The sequence below is a fragment of the Peromyscus californicus genome, unplaced genomic scaffold (assembly GCF_007827085.1).
Source record: "Peromyscus californicus insignis strain IS unplaced genomic scaffold, ASM782708v3 Scaffold_10__1_contigs__length_136768540, whole genome shotgun sequence".
In the NCBI taxonomy this organism is placed as follows: Eukaryota; Metazoa; Chordata; class Mammalia; order Rodentia; family Cricetidae; genus Peromyscus; species Peromyscus californicus.
This window is the reverse complement of record NW_026294391.1, coordinates 38,961,153-38,968,819: the sequence shown is the minus strand read 5'-3', so window position 1 is coordinate 38,968,819 and position 7,667 is coordinate 38,961,153.

Genomic DNA, 7,667 nt, shown 5'->3' with positions numbered 1-7,667 from the left:
AACAACATATGAGTTCCCTCCTGTGAAGTTGGCCTTATATTCCATCAGAAAGCTGTTGATTACAACAATATAATACTCATGACACTGTTGCATCTATGAGTACACCTTATCAGGCCAAATGTTACTATAGCTGCTATAGTTGACAACTAGAAAAGACTTATAGATGACCTTGACCATTTTTCTTCTCTCAGCAGCCTGTACAGCAACTTCTCTTACTATGAAATCTAGGCAGCAGAAAAGGAGCTTCAAGGTCAGTAATAGCTTGAAGTTTCCATGTCCTGTGTCCAAGGTGTGTGATGTATTCACCAGTAAGGTCTTAAGATCAAGTTCTGATGGGCAACCAAGAGCAGTGGCAATAGTCTATATTGTTAGGGTTCTTGCTGGAATTCCCCTGATCATAAATCATAGGGAAGTATCCTGGGCCTGGGATCAGGCTTTATATTTGATAACTTATGGCTTCTGATTATCCTCTTCCATGTTAACTCACTCCAATTAAACTCTTTTTAAAATTTTTAGGGAGCTTATAAAATTGTAGGTTTCCATATGGGTTTTTCAAACATGCTGTTAGTTATTCCTCAGGCACTACTCCTCATCTCTAACTTCTCATCTCCACTTCACTCTGCCTCACTAGTCCCCTTTCTCCTTTCTTACTACCTGTGCTCTACTATCTAGCTGCCTTAAGTATCCCTATAGGTGTTCCAAATTGAACACATAAATCTGAAGATTTGAAGTTAAGAACCATATATGAGAGAGAACATGCAGCATTTGTCTTTCTGGGCCTGGATTACCTCACTGAGAACAATTATTTCTAGGTCTTTTCTTTTACCTGAAAATTTCATAGATTCAGTTTTCTTGATAGCATAATCATATTTCAGTATGTAAATATTTTCATCATTTATTTGTCAGTTGATGGATGTCTAAGCTATATCTATTTCTTCGCTTTTATGAATAAAGCAGAAGTGACCATAGATGAGCAAGTATCTCTATAAGTATCCTGTCCTTTGGGTATATGCTCTGCGTTTCACTAATTTCCTAAGTATTTATTTATCCAATCAATTTGACAATCAAAATTTAGCACTGCACCATCCTTCCATGAATTTTAGTTGGATTTTCTTTCTTATTGGCCCATTAAATTTTATAGCTATTTATACCTTAATAACATGTTATTGGTAATAGAAATTTACTTTTTTCTTAAAGGAAAACATTTAGATTACAATTGAATAGGAAATCCATATGGATTTTTCATGAGTTATTCTTGATTAACCACAAATTCATTACCCCAAATCTTGCTATGTATTGAATACACTATATTATTAATAACAGCAAAATTAGCAAATTTATTTTTGAAAAATTAAGTCAATCCTCAATATAAGGGAGAATTATTATAATTATGTTCTCATCCTAGATTATAAGGATCCATGAAGTCAGAGCTCACATCTTTATCAACTCTACCACAAATACAATTTCATTTCCATGTTATAGAAACAATAAAACTGAATGTTTGGTGAATTTTTAAAAAGTGTGCAAAATTCTTATAAGAAACAAAAATGCCTGTAAATAAGTGTGTGTGTGTGTGTGTGTGTGTGTGTGTGTGTGTGTGTGTGTGCATGTGTATTTTTTAATCCAAAGAGAAAGTTCAATATCTGGGACACAGAAGCAAAAACAACTTGTGGGATCATCAATATGAAAACATTTTGGCCTTGCTAGGATTTGGTATTATGGACAAGTACTTCGGAGAAATGGAGAAGCCTATCTACAATGCTTGCTCCAACAGATTGAATTCATGGACCTAACAGGTAATAAAAGAAGTTTCTGGACCATGTAAGGGACAGCCCAGGCACAGCTAGGTGTGCTGGCTATTTTACACATTAATGCTAATTTCAAATAAATCATTTCTGGGTCTGCTTTGGAAGGCAAGAGGATATTTCTGTTCAGTAAGCGAATGAAGGATTACTGACTTGCTTACCTTTCCTGTGATAAAAGATGACTTACTTCCTTTTAGCAATACTTCAAAAATGGAAATTGCTCTTTTAAATGTGCAATGTGAAAATGAAGTTGGCAGCCAGCTATTATTCCATAAATAGATGGTGGCAGAGGGCACCCCTTGGGAAAGGAAGAATTCTAGGTTTTTTATTGCTCTCAGTATCCACGTGTTTGCATTTCAGGACTGCAAAGAATGAAGTAAGTCTTGAACAAATGTATGTTTAAGATTACAATTTTATTCATGCAACATTTAAATATAGTGTGTAAAATACATCACTCTTAAATGCCTTGTACTAAGTAAGTTTGCTGTTTGTAATCGTAGATAATTTTCCTGAAGAAAGAGTCAGGAATGCAAAATTAATTTTTTTCTGCATTATGAGTGCTGTGGGATGCTCTGTATGCTGTGAATCTGCTGCTCAGATAGGTTGATAAATAAAATGCTGATTGGCCAGTAGCCAGGCAGGAAGTATAGGCATAATAAACAGACAAAGAGAATGCTGGGAAGTGGAAGGCTGAGTCACGAGACGCTACCAGCCATTGCCATGAGAAGCAAGATGTACAGATACCAGTAAGCCATGAGCCACGTTGCAAGGTATAGATTTATAGAAATGGGTTAATTTGCCGGGCAGTGGTGGCGCACGCCTTTAATCCCAGCACTCGGGAGGCAGAGCCAGGCGGATCTCTGAGAGTTCGAGGCCAGCCTGGACTACCAAGTGAGTTCCAGGAAAGGCGCAAAGCTACACAGAGAGACCCTGTCTCGAAAAACCAAAAAAAAAAAAAAAAGAAATGGGTTAATTTAAGATGTAAGATCTAGCTAGCAAGAAGTCTGCCACAGCCATACATTTTATAAGTAATAGAAATCTCTGTGTGTTTACTTGGATTTGAGTGGCTGCAGGAACCGGGTGGACACAGGAAAACTCCAGCTACATTAAGATACAAATAAGTATGGAAAATAACAAAGCATGTATTTTTCCTTGACCCTGGAAATAAGACAATTGCCTGGTGTTTTATAAAAATATTGGATTTGCTGTTCAGCCACAGGAAAGGAAGGTGTGAGAGGATTGAACTTTAAATGTGTTGAAGAATCTCCTGAAGGCTGAGAAGTTTAAATAAATGAAAAAAATTATACTACTTGGTAGTATCAATTACTACAAAAAATGGGAGGATATCCCACCATGTCACTAAAATCTTTCATTACTTAAACCCAGAGGGATCCATCTTGCAGTCATACCATTAGTCAGAATCATTCTTTTGTTTTACTGTATATAAAAAGTAGGGATGGTATGTTATACAGCCAAATCTTCTGGTAACTAACTTAAAGCAATCTGCTGTTGATATTTTAAAAAATATTCATTTAAATTCATATCAATGTAATTTAATTCTTTTAATTACTTAAAAGGAAAAAACCTTCTCAAAATAGATGCCTCTCTCAGTCTCTGAATGAAAGCTATGAAGATAACAAATAATTAGGCTATCTATTATTTTGAGACTAAACAAGTAAACTGTCATAGTATATCATTTAAACATTTACTTTTAAGAATAAACTGTACTTTTCCTTAAAGGTGTTTATGTCATAGGTATATTTTAGATTGAAACACATATTGAACATGTAGATTTTTAAATAAATCTTTAGAAAAATCCAATGCACAAGCACACATGAGAAATGTTTTCCTCTGTGTCTTATGTAACCTCAGGCTGTGTTGGGAATACAAATATGCCAAAGAATAGGTCCTTAAAATGGGTTCAGTTTCCTGGATTTGTAGATAATTTTTTTTCCATGTATACAGTCACTATGTTAGCAGAAGAACAAATTAACTGTTGTATTGACTTTTAAAATTAACCATGCAGTTCCATCTGCAAGGTTCAAGTCACCAAAGTAACACTATTACAATATTACTGAGAAGATAATGGAAACCTCGTCTGATAGAGATCATTAGGCACCCTAGGATCAGAAGGAAATGTATTAAGAAATGTCCATGTACTTTGTAATTCTTTTTTGGAATCTTAACACAACCTGAATATGGATCCTTTCATTAAAAGGATCTTTGTCAAGGTTCTCCTGTGTCTGAGTAGATTTAGTTCATCAAAATTAAATTTTATTAGAAAGATAAGAGTTCTTCGTGGAACATAAGATAGCTTCATAGTACTAGAAATGGGGATTTTCTGGGTCATACATAGTTCTTTTTCACTTTTCTCTGTGTATTTATTTAATGTCTTCATTTCCTAGTTTGTTTTACTTGAATTTCTGCACACACCCCAGACCCCATAATCTACGCATTTTTATTAGTAGCTACATGCAGAGAACAATTTCAAATTAATGGGCAAGAGAAATGTGGTGGGGGGTAGCTTAAGGCCAGAAGCATCTCTGTTCTAATCATCTCTGACCAGGGTGTAGCAACATGTGGTGCAAACATGGCTGACTGCCAAGTCTTCTGTTTTTCACAAAAAAAAATCATTATGGGAGGACCATAAGTTCTAAAACCTATCAATTACATCAAACATTTTGATTTCTACTCGTTCTCATACCCAAATAGCATTATAGCATGCGGCTATGACTAAATGACAACACCTGGAAGAGCCGATTGCCTAATACCTTTGCGTGTAGGTTATTTTCCACAACCCTTACTTTTGACTTCAACACTGTAAGGATTGCAAACAATTTACAAAATGCTCCAATTCCAAAATGGATATTGTAAACATATTCTAAGTACATAAATGTATGGAATGTAAACATATATATCCTTATGAATCAAAACTTGACTAACTTCAGCCAAAGTTTATTACATTTGTTTTCCTCATCAAAACATCATAAAAGTCAGTTAGCACTAAGTGAAGCTAAACAGTGCTTTAGATTTGATGAGGTAGATGGTTTAACTGTTTGCCGCATCATCTTAACTGATGTATATCCAGTATAAAGAGTTCATGCAATCATTGGCAGTAGCTTACTAAAAGTTGAATTATCCTGGAGTTTCCAAAGGCTGAAATGCCTGGCTAAATATATACTGATATTCATTGACTTTCAGAGATGGCTAAAAAAAATATTGCATGTAAGGCTGACAAGTGAGGTAAAGTAACTTTAAGAATTCCACATTGTGAACATTTACTAGAAAGATGTGGGCAAAAGACTGAAGTTTATTCAATGAAATCTGAGAAATAGATTTTTTTCTAAAGTTCTTTATCATAAGGAAGCATTTAAAAACACCAAGTCTTCATTTGGAAAATGTAACTGGAAACTGCATATGAAACATTATTTCTCCATAAGGATTTCTACATCATGTCATATTTATGCCAAATATGTTCCAGTGGTCAAAAGAATTTATAACTTGAAATAAAACAAGAAGCATATTTTTCAAGACAGTGTACTAAAACTTTTATAAATTATTTTCTTATGTATTACATATATAAAATAAATACAACCATAATAGCTAAGTAATTTTTAAGAGGAAGAATCACCTAAGAGTTGATAACTGGAAAGCCTATGCTTTATGCCACAAGTTGGCACATTTCCCCAGAATACAAGCAAAAAAAAGGGGGGGCTTACTTTACAAAAAATAGATTGTAGTACACAATCCTGCGTGGGGAATTTATTAGCCTTATCTGCCTTTGTGGTTAACATGAAGTTATCACAACCAGCAAGATAGTACCTCTATGTCATTTAACCCTAACAATTAAGCTCCCATTCCTACCAATCGTAAGACAAATGCTCAGGTTTGAAACGGTTTTCTTTTCTTTAGTTTTATTTGTGACCTATCATTTTATTTAAAAACTAAATACACTATATAAATAATTGATATTTCGTATGATCAATTCAAAGCAAACTGAGGGCAGTTTAATGAACCATCATCTTACACATGAAATGTTTTGCTTTTACCTCAATGTCTAGTTGGGTCTCATCTAGAGGGTAATACTCCCTTAGGTCACCAACAGCTGCATCCTCACTTATGTAAAAATTAAAACACACACACACACACACACACACACACACACACACACACACACACACACACACACACACACACACACTTCATCAATGCTTGACACATGTAGATTGAAGTATTCCAGGTTTCCGGTGGTTTGATGACATGTTTCCAGCACTTGTTCCAAGCTTCTTTTATAGCCATTCTATGAAGTCATTCAACTTGGAAATAATTGCCTGCCAAAACTGAGTTTCTCTGGTGAACCGCTCAACACAGCCTTAGTTTCACAAAGAAGACTATTCTTTGTGTGTTGTTAATCTTGGCTTAGAAACACCACATATTATCCTTTCCACTTGAACAGTTCAGCTGCTGTTCTCTTAACTAAACTTTGGAACCCTTAGACATACTTCTGGAATATAAATGTGAGTTACCTACCTCATAAAGATGAAAACAGATTTTTCCAAGTGTGTGTACACATTCTAATTTTTAGATAGATACTGGTGCATCTTACACTCTAGACTGGACACCACCTTTTCCCAGGGTAAAGTTTATGCCTAAACAATATTCAACTTGCTTACATTAGAAAATGACTTGCATTTTGTTATGCTGAATTTGGATATTAAGTCTGACTTTAGGGGTTACATTGTTATAATAGTTTTCTATAACTTGACATAGGATTTAAATCCTTCAAAAAATTAGGCTCCCTGTGAAAATATGCCTAAGCTCTAACTTCTAATTTTTATTTAAAGTTTCAATTTTATCTCAAAAGACATTGCACTTCTGAAACCCTATTAATAGTAAGTCATAACATGAAAATTTGAGGTCTTAAGGGACTTTTAAGGATACACAATTTTGCTATCAATTTATTTTCTAAACAAAAGGACCTAAACTATGGAAATGGAACATTGTTGACATAGTACAGGCTTGACTTAATTAAGCTGACTGCTCATGCTACATGACCATTATGGAAAAATAAATTGAAATTGCTTTCCTGTTTTATGTTCACAATGAAACCTCTGAAGTTAAAGGATTTTTCCTTGTCACATCCTATGAAGCTATGTTTCCATGTCTGCAAATTCAGAGAAACTAGGTCATGCGTAATTACCAGGCTAGACATGTTTACAAAGGTGATTTTCTCATGAGAATTTTCCATGAAATCGGTAGGCATTTATATTGAAAACGTAATAGAGTAAATGAATGACACTGGGTCACTGAAAAGGAAAACCATTCAAACAGAAAAACTGAGAAATTGAATTTATTAAATATGTGTATTTTAGTTTGTGATATTATACATTACATTAGTGCTCTTAGCAGGAAAACTGTAAATAACTCAAATTTGAAGATTCATGAGATTAAAAAAAAAGTCTTTGTGACAAATACATTTATAATCAAACCAGCGTTTTGAAGAAAGTTTGCTCAATTGAATGGTTCTACTTATATCTTCAGGCAAATTTTCTGGTAAACATACAAGTGGATTTTATTGAATGTCTAATTGAAATTGGTTTCTAAGCATAATATATATACACACAAAAGGTTAGTGGTGGATTCTTATTTTGATTTTATTTTTTTCATAAAGATATGTGGAAGTCTATTTACAGATCCACACTGAATATAGTATCCCTCTTTAAAAGAGGCATTCAAAAACATGCTTTAACACAATACTGAAATCTACACTAAAACATCATACCCTGTCTGTACATTTTAATGCAAACAGCTTCAAAACAAGGAGACAATATTCCTTGATGTTATCACTGATTCTCCATTTGG